Raw genomic sequence first — 13,957 nt, forward strand, 5'->3', positions numbered from 1 at the left:
GGAGATTTGGGGTGATAAAGCCTATTGTCAGATTGTACCTGCTTTTTTTGCTCCAGTCCATCCATTCTCAAGAACCCCAGAAAAACTGAGGCTGGTCCTGGGCAAGTTTTCAGAGCTCAGTGAACTGTTTGTGAGAACTTGAAGAAATAGGAGCTTGTTGAGCGAGGCCCAGATGATGGAGGTCTGGCTTACGAAGTTTCAGAGGGGCATAAAGACTCTATTCGGACATTTATATGATAGTTTGGATTAAGAACATGTTGAAGTGAAAGCTTTACTTTACCAGGACGATTGATGGAAATGAAGGATCTTCTTAATAAGCTATCAGCATCATTTAGGTGAAATCTTCTGAGTTATTTTCTTAGCGTTAGGGCGGAGACACTGTGGTCCGAGGGAGCTCAAGACCTCATCTCAAGCCAGCAGCCAAACTTGGAAATGTGTTAACGTCTCCATGTGGAAATAGTACTACTGATATGAAAGCTACAGGATTAACTGTTTCAGGGAGAGCAGCTGAGGCTTCACACTGGGAAAGGCCAGGAGATGTCTTGGTGAAGGTAGAATGAGTTGCCTTGAGTTATTTGGAGACTGATCATGGACCATTGGGCTCCAGGTGAGTATGGTGCGAGGCAATGAAGCCACAAGTAGGGGAGGCTGGGCTTAAAACTGTCCAATGGAGTATCACCCAATAGGGGTCCAAAGAATTTTGGAAGGCATTGTATAGGGAGTAGTGTACTTGAAATGAGCCTTCTGGGGAACTGGCGGTGGGGCACTGGTGAAATCTCATTTTATTATAGAGGTGAGTTACTAGGGAGGAAAGGGGATGGGAAAAGGCCTCAGGAGGGAGGGAGATCAGGGACACAGAATCCTGAATAGAGAGGATTGTTTACCTTACTCTACCAATCTTGACTATGTATTAAAATGACCCCTTGAGCTTACAGAAAATACCAAAGTCCAGGCTCCATCTGAAATAAGTTAAACCTGGATTTCTGAGACTGGACTGCATGCACTAGTGCTTTTTAGAATCTCATTATGAATTTAAATATGCAGTCAAACTTGAGAAGTATGGAGAGTTGTGCAGATAGATAGATATCGATGCAGGGTAGATAACGATGGAGACAGAGAAAATAAGCTAGAAGGTAAAGCCTGTGAAGAACTGTGCAGAGGAGATGATTTGCAACACGCACACTATATACATTTGCAAAGTAGTTGCAGGGGGTGCACATGAAATGTGTCATTTAGTCTACAAGCATGGGTTGAGAGGTGTCTAAAACATTTTTTACAGACTTGAAGATATACCCAGGCATTAGAAGCAAAGCTGTGTCTAGTCCTGCTTGGACTAGATGCCCCAGGGTGCAGTGGTACTCAAGGAGGGCTCCATTTCTCTGAGGAGAAGGGAAGGGGGCAATGGGAGGAATTTGTAAGGATGGGACTGGGAAGAGGGGAAGGAGGCGGCCTGTGATCAGGATGTAAAGTGAATAAAAATTATTGGAAAAAGAAGACAAGATTTGACTATAAATGAAAACACATGAATTAAACAAGAAGGAGAGACCTGTAGGAGAAGGAAAGGGATAGGTGCCCTGGAGTGGGTGCTGCTCCTTAAGAGAGAGCTACTTAGAAACATTCAGGATTTGAAGGAACGCCCTTTAGTTTTGTCTTACTTTTTTTTGTATTTTGGTTCTTTCTGGTATAAGAGGTAATAATCCTGAGTAGTACTGAATGATGTGCTATGATAAACAGACTGAAACTGAGTCAAATACTGAATGTACATAGAACTGTGATTGGCTCACATAATTCCTTTGGAAAGACCAAGAATATAGTATTCCTGGTTTAAAATCCCTGCCTGGGGACATTGGATCCTAGTCTTTATCTCATGCTTCTGTCGACCTCTGACATGAAATGAAGGTAGAGTCAGCTCTGGGAGCAGACAGGAGGGAGAGCTTAATGCTGGCAACTTAAGTAATGTTTCAGTCACATTGACTGAGAATAACATCAGGATATGTGTGTGTGTGTGTGTGTGTGTGTGTGTGTGTGTGTGTGTGTGTGTGTGTCTGCGCACCTATGTATGTATGTGGGTGGCATATGTGTGCTTGTGCATGTTCATGTTTGCATGTGTGCACCTGTGCAATCAAGTATGTGCGGAATCCAGATTTCAACACTGAGTCTTTCTTGCTTACTCTCTACCTTTTTTGTTAATTTTTATGATTAATTAATTGTGTATGTGGTGGGATATATACATGGTGTGGATCTGGAAGTCGGAACAACTTGTAGATAATGTTTTGTTCGTCCACCTTGTAAATCTGGGGGGGATCAAACTTAGACCATCAGACTTAGTGATAAATACTTTACCTGCCTAACAATCTTCCGAGCTTTCTCTCTTATTCTTTCCTTTTTTATTTTACTTTCCTTTTTCTCTTCCCCCCAATGTCTTACTACTTAATTCTGATGGATCTGAAACTTGCCCTGTAGATAGATTGATCAGTCTGGTTTCACTCTCAGAGATCTACCAGCTTCTACCTCCCTCCAGAGTGCTGGGATTAAAGGCATGTGTCAATATTTCCAGTGTACCTTATCTTTTGAGACAGAGTCTCTCACTAAACCTGGAACTCACCAATTTGGCTATGCTAGCTGGCCAGGGAGCATCAGGTGTCAGCATGTCCAAACCTCCAAGGGATGGGATTCCAGATGCACACTGGTGTGCTTTCAGATTTCTATGTGAGTGTTGGGAATTCGAATGGAGGTTCTCAAGATTGTGTGGCAAGCTATGCACTGGCTGAACCATCTCTCCAGTCGTTTGAACTTTCATTGCTAAAGCGCTTCTACTTCAAATGCCAGTAACACTAGGAAAGCATATCATGTAATAGTGGGATGCTGAGGACTTTATTTAGCTGAGCACACAGGTTTGCAGAAAGGAGACTCAGAATGGGCAGGGGACACAGGAGATAAAGAAAGAAATGCCACAGGAGTGTAGCAGGGTACACTCAGATTGTATTAGAGTTTGACTTCTGTGATTCTTGCCTACAGGCCCAGTGGCAGTATATGGAGTGAAGAAGACAGGAGTCCATGTTATTGGTTATTTCTGTGCATTCATGTGTGGGTGGTGGCATGGAGTTGTCACAGTTAATTTATACGAAGTGTATTTTATATGAAGAGCTAAGTGAATCATCAAAGAGTAGAATTGATTTTTTTATTCATAAAATGTCAAATATAAGTGAAATTACCAAAGATGAAATGTTATAAGGATCCAAAGCCATTTTCAATGTCAATCTTTAATAAAGTAGAATTCTAGATAATGAATAGTAACTTCACATTAGAAACTTTAACAAAGAGGTCTCACACACGTAGACCCATGAAATTCTACATAGTTATTTATATTCAAGTGGGAAAAAAAAGACAGGAAAAAATACTATAAATGATTTTGTTTCTTGACACAAGCTCTTAAGCAGCCCAAGCTGGCCTTAAATTCACTATGCAGCACTGAGAATGAACTTGAATTTCTGATGTTCTTTCATCCACCTCCCAAGGGATTATGGGTATATTCTCCTGTATGAAGTGCTCGGGATAGAATCACTGCTCCAGGTCTGCAAGGTGAGCTCTTATCTCCTTAGCTCCATTACTAGCCCTAATGCAGGATCTTTTGATTCAGCTTTAACTTAATGGACACAGCTTTGCATGTCATCATGCTATCTGTAGTGACAATTCTGAATTTTGGTTTCTTTAAAAAATGCAGAAGTATAATGAGTTTTCATTTTAATCCCCGGTGTGGGGATATGGGGCTGCTTTTGACTGCAGCCCCTAAGCATGATTTGCCTGGTGGGTAGTTTTGCCAACTACAGGTAACTTTTGGGATTGGGAACTTTCCAGAGTAAATGTTACAGCCCATGGTTGTTGGTTTTTGGTGCTTCAGGGGAGTTGGATGTGGCTTGTTAGTAATCACACTCAAAGAAGCAAGAAAAAAGAAATTAGAGTCAGGGAACTCTGTCTCTGTCTACCTCCCTCCCTCCCTCCTTCCTTCCTCTACTCTTCCTTTGGTCCTGTCTAGTGATAGGAAGTGAAACCAGGGAGATAAATGGTGGGAAAAAGAACTCACAAAGTAGCAAAATACTAGCTACAAGCAAAGAAGAAACAAAGAGAAATTAATTAGATTCAAAAATCTCTCTTTCTTCCCCCTCTCTATCCTTCTCTCCTATCTAGTGATTAGGAGTGAAACTGGGGGGGGGGAGGATAAAGGGTGAGAAAGGAAAGAACCCATAAAGTAGCAAAGTCCAGCTATGGCTATTCACATCATTTTATTTACACTAAATATTATTTTTGCGTATAATTCAGTTTGTAGTCTTAAGATATTTTTGTTTGTCAAAGAAAAATTTAAATTATGAAATGTTAATGTTATCTCAAAGTAAAGACCAAGGACATGACTGCATGATTGTGTTCACGTAATATGTGGCATATATATATATATATGTATATATATTATACATACATGTACTTAAACACACATACACATGCATATAAGGTGACTTAGTTAAGTTTAAGTTTATAAAGAAATTAGACATGTGAGATTATGAACATTCCCACCCAAAGATAGTTGAGTGTGTGGAAGGAATGAAGACTTTTGTTTGACAAAAGGAGGCGCAGGTAGACTGCTCTAAGTGTGAATGAGATGACAGAGAGACGGAGGAGACAATCATATTGCAGGGATAATGCGAGGCTTCAGATTTCATCAACTGTGCTAAGGTGGATCTGTGTCTTTCAGAATTCCCTTGTTCTATGTTCAGAGTTAGTTTTGGCTTAACAAGTTTGAGAGCTGTAGAAGGTGCTGTGAAAGCAGTGTCTATAACAGTGTAAAAGTGTAGGGCTTGGGCAAAAGGTGCATGCATTCGGTAGCTCACCTGATGCCTTAGCTTGGAGCACAATCCTTGGCTCTTCTGGTTCTCCCTCTGTCAGTTTCCCAAGTCCTGTGCAGGATACCAAGCCCCACAGAACAAGCTGAACACAGAATACAGAACACAACAGCTGATATTGGACCCAATTTATCTTTGTGTGTTCTCATGGGTTTTACTAGGGTAAGCCAAGTAAACCTCTTGATTTCTAAGTTAGATGCAGTATTTTATCACAGTAATAGAAAAGCAGACTAGAAGAGCTCCTTTGATAAGAATTTGAAGAGACATCGTGGTGAATGTGCTTGTGTAGGTACAGTACATGGGCTTCTTGTTTGTATGGGACAACTTAAATCTAGAAGCTTGCATTGTTGGGGTTTCTGAAAGTAACACTCAAAGCCTAATGATAAAAATGCTTGTTTTATAACATTGAACTCTCTTTTATGTAAAAGTTGAGAAAATTGTGGGAAAGACTAGGATTCTGAAAACTTGTATAGAAATCTGTAGGCTAATTCCTTTGCCAGGTCCTGGAATGCATATGTTTTATAAGCTCCATTTGCCAGGTTTAACAGCCAATGTCTCCACACCTGAGGACATGTTTCCTCTTTCCTGAAGGATCTGTTAGAGCTCTCCTGGGGCATTTGCCTCATAGCATACGCTAACCTCAAGCCCTGCTGTTAGCAGCTGTTACTGTTTCCTGGGGGTAGGGTGGGGTGGTGAGGGGACAGTGTGTGACCCAGGATAAAAAGATTGTGAAATTTTACTTCTTTATAATGACATAAACCCAGAGAACTAGACTTTAGGAATGGTGTCTGATGCATCCATTAACATCAATTTGAGTTTTGTTTTTATTTTGTTGTTGTTGTTGATTTGGAATAGCTGTGAGAGGCTCTAACAAGTTTTCTAATGTTTTATTTAGTTCACTGTAAAACCTGAACTCAGGATGCCTTTTGCAAAATAAAAGTAAAATAGTAGAATTTCTGTGGGGGGACTGAACTGTATGCAGAGGCATAGGGCAAATGAAATGCTAGGGTGTGTGATCTTCTGAAAGTTGTTTCCCACCTCCTTATTATAAGAAGACCATCCAGAGGACATTGAGTTTGCCATGGTCTGAGAAATGAAGCTGTGAAAACACTATTTGATGCCTGCACTTAAGCCCAGAAGAACAACACTGACCAATGTCATCAAAGTAAGTCCTCTGATGCAGGGGGATGAGGGGGCTCTTGGGGGTTTGGCAGAGAAAATGTGGTAATGCTATACATTCATATCTCTATATCTATCTATCTATCTATCTATCTATCTATCTATCTATCTATCTATCTATCTATCTATCTATCTATCTGAATGCAAGTGAGTTCCCAGAACAGTTTGACTTGTAGATACCTTTGACTTTTTGCTAACTGATCATGGGATATCTAGAAAGAGAAGATACTCTCCTCTTATTTCCCACACAGGCCTTTTGACCTCATAGTCACCTTTGCACACAGGCATGCACGCAGGCATGTGCCAAGGGTTTAGCAACTTGCCCTGCATTGACCAACTGTTTTGAAACACAATTCTGACTTGAACTGAAATCTTCTCTGGATTGGTCAGTGATGGAGGATGCAGGTATCCCTCCTGCTGTTGAGGTGGAATTCCAAAGGAGATGGAAAGCTAAGAACGGTAACTGGTAAGTTCAGTAGCTATGATTATAGCTACTTTAATGAAGCTATTTTTTGTTCATAGAAAAGTCAGAAGACAAGGGATATGCCTGAGACAGTATCTGACTAACAGAACGTTAGTCAGCAAAGACTTGGTTATGTCCGTAAATCATGTCAAGGGGAAGTATGAGTGAGTATATAGATATGGTAAATGCTAAGTAGTTTTGCTAAATGTGCTAAGTTTTGAAGCTACAGCAATAGCTTGCATCAGAACAAACCTCAGGCTGGATTTACAAAAGCGAAAACAAATGAATTAACTAAACAAACAAACAAGGCCACCTTAACCAAGAAAGTAATCTAAGTTGTATGTTTAATTAAAAGTGTAGATAAATTGTTTACTATTAATTTAACATTTCTAGATTTTTTCTAAGATTAATTTGCTTTTAATTTTAAAATATTTTTGCAACATTAAGCATAATAGAAGATAATTTAAGCAAACACTTGTGTTGCACAATTTCTCCTACTTCAATGTGTGACACACATGAAGAGGAGGCACTCACAGATACAGGGGCAAGACAATGGAAAGATTACTAGATAATGGTGTTTTTGTTTATTTCGCACGATAAAATGTTCAAATAAGTACATTGATGGAGGTGACAGAAAGCTAAAAGATATTTTTTCCTAGCTTGCCTTTACTGGAGCACATCCTTTAATTTTCTAGGATTATATATTGGCCCACCAATCAGTTTCAAAGGGGTTCCACACGTGACTATACACCAGAACATAAACATATATCCTAGTAAGGAAAACCACGTATTGTCTCATGCAGCAATCCTTCAGGGAAAATCGTTCTAAAATATTAGCCATCAATTTCACCTCCCACCTTTACCAATGATTGGGCATGGGAATTACACAACTTTAAAATAAAGCAACAGTATGATGGTCATTCATTGAACTGCCTAACCAAGGAAGTAAGATTAAGTGGTTTTTTTTAAATCTGGGTGTAACGGTTGAAAGTTCAGGAAGAGGAATATATTAATTATAAGATAAGTTTTACATAACGAAAATGTATCTTCTACAATATAAGTGCATTAACTCACTCAGAATATTTGAAGCCTCAACTATTTGTTACAGATTCTGAGAATTTAAAAGTGAACAAAACATACAGACAGGGATATCCAAATATACCCTTACATTTTCGAATGCAAACGTAAATAATATATATTTATGTATATGTCTTTATCTCTGTTTTCCTATATTGGTGAGTTCTGTGGAGCCCACTTGACTGAGAAGGAAAAGGAGAAAAGGAATTACAAAGCATTAAATGAGTGATCTTGGAATTCTTCATTTGGTGAATGATAGAGGTGAGGAAGGTAGACATTGCTGTCCTAGTGGAAGAAGTTTTGAGTTGTGTTAGAAGCAACTGTATGTCATGCTTGGTAGATGGAAAAGGGGCAGTGTGGATTTGGAAGAGAAAGAGCAGTGACAGATGAGGACAGGGATGTCACAGGGGTGTAGGTTGCCTCAGACATCACAGGTCATTTTGAGGAGTGAGGCTTTTATGCTGAAGGCAATGAAAGTAACCGGAAGGTTTTGAAGCAATCGATGATCTTGGCTTGGATATCATTTGGGAAATATGGCTTTGGTTTATGAATTGAGAACAGAAGGTAAAAGATTACTTAGGAGACCATGACAGTAATCCAGGTAAGGGTCAGTGATGGTTCTGAGTAGAGAGGCACTGGTTGGTGGATCAACAATCGGAGTTTAAAATTAGATGCCATGACATTTGCTAATGCTCTGAATAAGAACACAGGAAAAGAGGATCAAAGGTGACTCCAATGTTTTGGAAGGATAGCAAAAGTTTCTTGGGGGTTGTAAGGCACAAGTTAAAAGGAGGTTTTGCCTGAGATTTGTTAAGTCCACAAGATGCTCACATGAATTTATCTACTAGGTAGTGGCCATGTTTCATTTAGCACCCTGGAGAGAGATCTTAGCTACAAGTATCAATGTGGGATCCAGAAGCATTCGTGTATACATATGCACATATATGTGCACACAGTTTACAGTGTGAAAATGTAAGAAAGTGAGAGAATGTCTGTGTAGAGTGTGCATATGTGTAGTTACTGCTGCATCGATGTGAATGTAATAATCAACAGAAATAACTTGCAGAAGGACTTATTGGCTCACGGTTTTAAAGAGTATGGTGCGTCATGGTAGAGAAGGCATCACAGAGTTTAGAGAGGTAGGACCATTGGAGATTCTTCACACCATGAAAGGACTCCAGCAAAAACAAGTAATATATAAAAGAAGTATGGGATTTCCATGGGACCCTCTTGGCTAACAACTCAATTGAATGTTACCCAGTCCTGGTACTGGAGGACTCTGGTGACAAGAAATGGACAACACAAGCTGTTGCTAAAATGACAGTGGTCCCCATTGTCAAGGATATCACCAACACACCTCACTGAATATGGAGAAGTCAAGCTGGAGCCTACATGGAGCCTTCACCCCTACATTCTAGTGCTTTTGGTGAGAGAAGGTATTCTAAGGCTACCATAAGAGCAACATAAACACCGACCCAGCTACAAAACCTTTGACCTACATTATGTCCTGCCTGTGAGATATACTAGGGCAATGGTAGCATAGAATGTGTGGGGGTAGCCAACCAATGTTTGATTTAACTTAAGGCTCATTCCACAGGGAAGAACCAAGATCTAACACTGCTTAGATAATCCAGAGCTAGATAGCCCAGATGCCTTGGGTAAGACCAAATACTATTAGCATAAAAATGAAAATAAAAATAAATGAATCTTATTTTAATTTTGCTGTATTCATAGAGAGTTGTGTTATTTGGCCAGCATCAGACGTGTTTCCTCCTGCAGCAAATGGGAACAAAAACAGACCCACAGTCAGACATTAGGGAGAGAGAGAGAGAGAAGGAGAGAGGGAGAGAGAAGGAGAGAGGGAGAGAGGGAGGAAGGGAGAGAGGGAGAGAGGGACGCAGAGGGGGACGCAGAGGGGGACGCACAGAGAGAGACACACACAGAGACATACAGAGAGAGAGACACAGAGAGAGAGACACACAGAGAGAGACACAGAGAGACACACACAGACACACACACACACAGAGACACACACAGAGAGAGACACACAGAGAGAGACACACAGAGAGAGACACACAGAGAGAGACACAGAGACACACAGAGAGAGACACACACAGAGAGAGACACACACAGAGAGACACACACAGAGAGACAGAGAGAGACACAGAGAGAGAGACTCACAGAGAGAGACTCACAGAGAGAGAGACACAGAGAGAGACACAGAGAGACACACACAGAGAGACACACACACACAGAGATACACACAGAGACAGAGACACACAGAGACAGAGACACACAGAGACAGAGACACACAGAGACAGAGACAGTCAGTCCTTAGATCACAGAGCTCTAAACTGGAGTTCTCTATCAAATCCCTCCCTTAGAGTTCAGGGAAACCTACAGAAGAGAAGGCAGAAAGAGTGTTAGAACCAGAGAGGATGGAGGACACCAGGAGAACAAAGTTCCCTGAATCCACTGATCAAGGCTCATATGAATTCACCGAGACTGAAGCAGCAAGCACAGGTCTGCACCAGGTCTTCTACATATTATAGCTTCCAGCTTGTGTTTTTATGGGACTCCTGAGTGTGAGAGTGAGTGGGTCTCTGAGTCTTGTGCTTGCTCCTGGTGCTCTTTCCCTTATATTGGGTTGCCTTGCCCAGCCTTAATGTGATAATTTTTGCTTTATTATATTTTATCTTGTCACATTTGGTTGTTATCTCCCAGAATCCTGTCTTTTTTTTTCTAAAGAGAGACAGAAAGAGGGGGGGTTCCAGAGGGGAGGGGAGGTAGAGAGGGTCTGGGAGGAGCAGAGGGAGGGGGGATATTTAAGCAAGATATAGTGTATAAGGGAAAAATTTATTTTCAATAAACAAAAATTAAAAAAAGAAAAGTAGTATGAAGAGTGTTTTGATAAAATGATGACACAATTCATCATGGGACTTTATTGAATCTATAGAGAAGATGAGGGAGACTTGACCCCTTTCTGATGCTGGTCTGTATTAAAGCCCATAGTATATTTTCTCATTTGTTGAAGCCTCTGGTTTCTTTCAGTAGCATCTCTAGTTGACTACATGGAGATCATCCACGTAAATTTTGCTGGAATTATGTTAAGGCAGAAACATAATTTGTGTGGATGTCATGGTATAGTCTTGAACTCCTCCATTGGGACTGAAGTACCCACTTCCTCAAGGACTTTTAGAGGTCGACAGTACTCGGCTTAGCCTCATACTTATCTGTAGAGGAGAACAATCCCAGCTAAGGCTGCATCCTTCCCGAGAGTGTTTGATGCTGCTTGGTCTCTGAGCAGAAGATACTAAGAGTCACTGCAATGGTTTGAACAAGATTTGACTGTGTCCCCAAAGAGTCATCTGAGGACATTGAGTGATCATTGGGGAACATTAAAGAGGCTAGAAACTTAATCCCACTCCAGCGTACAGAGGCCTGCGTTCGGTAAGTCACGGGTGGGATCCCATGGTTGCTTTACGGTGGCATTCCACAGGGAAAGAGAGATGGGGTTATTTACATTCATAATCTAGTTCTCTCTTATCATGTGGTATCCTGGGCTTTCTTGAAACTTCCAGCCAAGAGGGCATCACCTGATGCAGACCTTGAATCAGAACCCTGAACCTAAATAAACCCCCTTTCAATGGACGTAATCGGCCTCTGGGGCTGAGGAGATAGCTCGCTGGGTAAAATACTTAATGCGCTAATCGTGCAAATAAAAGAACCAGAGTTTAATTGCCTAGCACCCAACTGCAACTTATTTATTTTTCAAAGATAGACATGATGTTACATGTTTATAATTCCATGTCTGGGGAGGTAGAGAGAGAGAGGCCGATACTGAGAGTTTGGTTCCCAGCCAGTCCAGCCTACTGAGAGAGCTTCAGCCCAGTGAGAGAACCGGGTGGAGGGGCATTTACAGAGGGGCATTTGAGGGTGTCCTGGGGCCCTCTCGTGTACACTCACCCACAAACATACGCACACCCAACCACAAACATGTTGCCTAGTGTAAGTGATTTCATTAGTACAAAAGGAATGTATATAGGCCTTTCATTCACGTTGGAGAAAGCGTGGAAAGCCATTCTTTTGCCAGTGCTCTAGGCTCGGAGGATTGTGGCTGTCGTTATATTTGCATTCAAAAATTTTCTTTGCCTAATCCTATTTTCTTCATTCTCCACAGTTGCTTAAATTTAGAAAAATTTCCAAAAGGTTATGGGAACATCTCATCTGCATTCTGAAGAAACCAAATTGCTGAAGTATTTCAATAAAATATTCGGTTTTTAGCTGTTGTTCATGACTTATGAAAATGCAATTAGATTTTGTACAATGAGCTTATATGAACCAACCTTTTAATGTATGCTCATGTTTTACCTTTATATGATTTTGATCGTCTACATATGCAAGCTTCTGAGTGAGTCATAATCACTTTGTCTTTTTCTAGACATTATCTTTACCGATTTCATTTTCTTCTTAAAAAATTACATACAGTTATATCACTTTGCCTTTTCCCTCCAACCCCTCACGTGTCCCCCACTCCACTCACAGCTCCCTCTCAAAGCCACCTATTTTTTAAAAATTATTTATATACTTGTATCGGTGAGGCTTGATACCGTTCTAATGTTGGCAGTGCCGGAAGTGGAATTAAGTCACCATGTGGGTGCTGAGAACATAACCCCAGTTCTCTAGGATAGCAGCTACTATGGTTATCTGCTATGCTACTGCCCTAGCCCTTGGATTTTACTTCCTTTTGACCTTAGTCTGTAAGAGACTGTTTTTCATACTGTTAAACATGAAATATTTTCCTGCATTTTCTAAAATGATAATTTCTTTGTTTTTTATATTTTGAAGTTAAAATATAATTACGTGATTTCCTTCTTCTTTTTCCTCTCTCCTACGTTCACATTTGCTCCAAAGATCGTAGCTCTTTCTCCAATTAATGATGCTCATTTCTTTAACTTTTGTTACACATACACATACACACACACACACACATATATATTCATAAATGTATAACTACATCCTGCACTCTCTATATAATATTACTTGATTATAAATGACTTCAAGACTGATCAACATGGATGCCTACACATGACCTGGACAAGGATAACACTAATAGACACGATAATATGGGAGAGGGATATTTCATGGACCTTTGACCTAGACAAAGAGCTATAGGCAACCAAGGAATCCTGAGAGTAGGAGAAATAGTTTTCCCCAGATAAGAGATCCCAAATTGTTTATACAATCTCTTCCTTTATTCTTTTAATGTAATAAAATGACTGATTACTTTTAAAATGTTTAGAAGCCCATGCATACCCATATACAATATCAGTGTGTAATTTCATTTTTTAGCATTACTCTTTATTTTAGTTGCCATATTTTTTCTGATGTTGGGAGCCAACTCAGGACTTTGAGCTTGTCAGGCAAGTGCTCCATGGCTGAGCTAAATACCCAACCCCTGTATCACTTTGTTTTAGTATCAAGTTTTGTAGGCAAGTGAAATTATATACATTATTCTTGGTTGGTTGTTTACTACTATGTAACAAGTTGCCCCCAAAACTCAGTGTTTTGAAAGAACAAGGTTTAATAATAGTTTTTGTTTGCTAAAAAAGGCTCAGATGTGTCTGTCCCTACTTACCAGTGCCACAAGGCTACAGTCATCTTTAGGTTGTGGGCATGGTTTGCATCTGTGGTGACTGTTGGATTAAGGCTTAAATTTCTTATGAGATATGGGCAGAGACCAGTTTCTTGCCATGTGAACTTCATCTAGTGTCTTATAAAACAATTTGCTTTATCAACATAAGAAAGGAGGGAAAGAGATTTCTAACAGGAGACAGCTTGCGACTGAGAGGAGCTATGTTCTCTCGCAGTTTTGTCTTAGAAGCAATGTCTGATAATTTCACCATATTTTGGCTCAACAGAGGCAAGCCAGTTCTCTAGTTTACTCTCCTGGTCTAGGAGACAGGAGGAGGGGGGTCCTATTGCAAACTAGGAGAATCTTTTAATACCCTTTTGGAGGGATGCTACATTTTGCCTTTTTTAAAAAAATGAATTTATTTATGTATTCATGAACACTGTAGCTGTCTTCGCACCCACCGGGAGAGGGCATGAGATCCCATTACAGATGGTTGTGAGCCACCATGTGGTTGCTGGGAATTGAACTCAGGACCACCTTTTATTCAGTGTTGGCAAATGCTACTATTCATCTTAATGTTTGAACATACAGCCAAGAATCACAGTGTGTTCCTTTGATATTAACCGCAGACTCAAGGGCAACTTCAACGTCTTCTGTTTTGTCTTTGGTGGTCTATATGATCTCTCAATTTCAATTGATTAATATTGT

Source organism: Rattus norvegicus, chromosome 2, assembly GCF_021556685.1.
Source record: "Rattus norvegicus strain SHRSP/BbbUtx chromosome 2, alternate assembly SHRSP_T2T, whole genome shotgun sequence".
Lineage (NCBI taxonomy): Eukaryota > Metazoa > Chordata > Mammalia > Rodentia > Muridae > Rattus > Rattus norvegicus.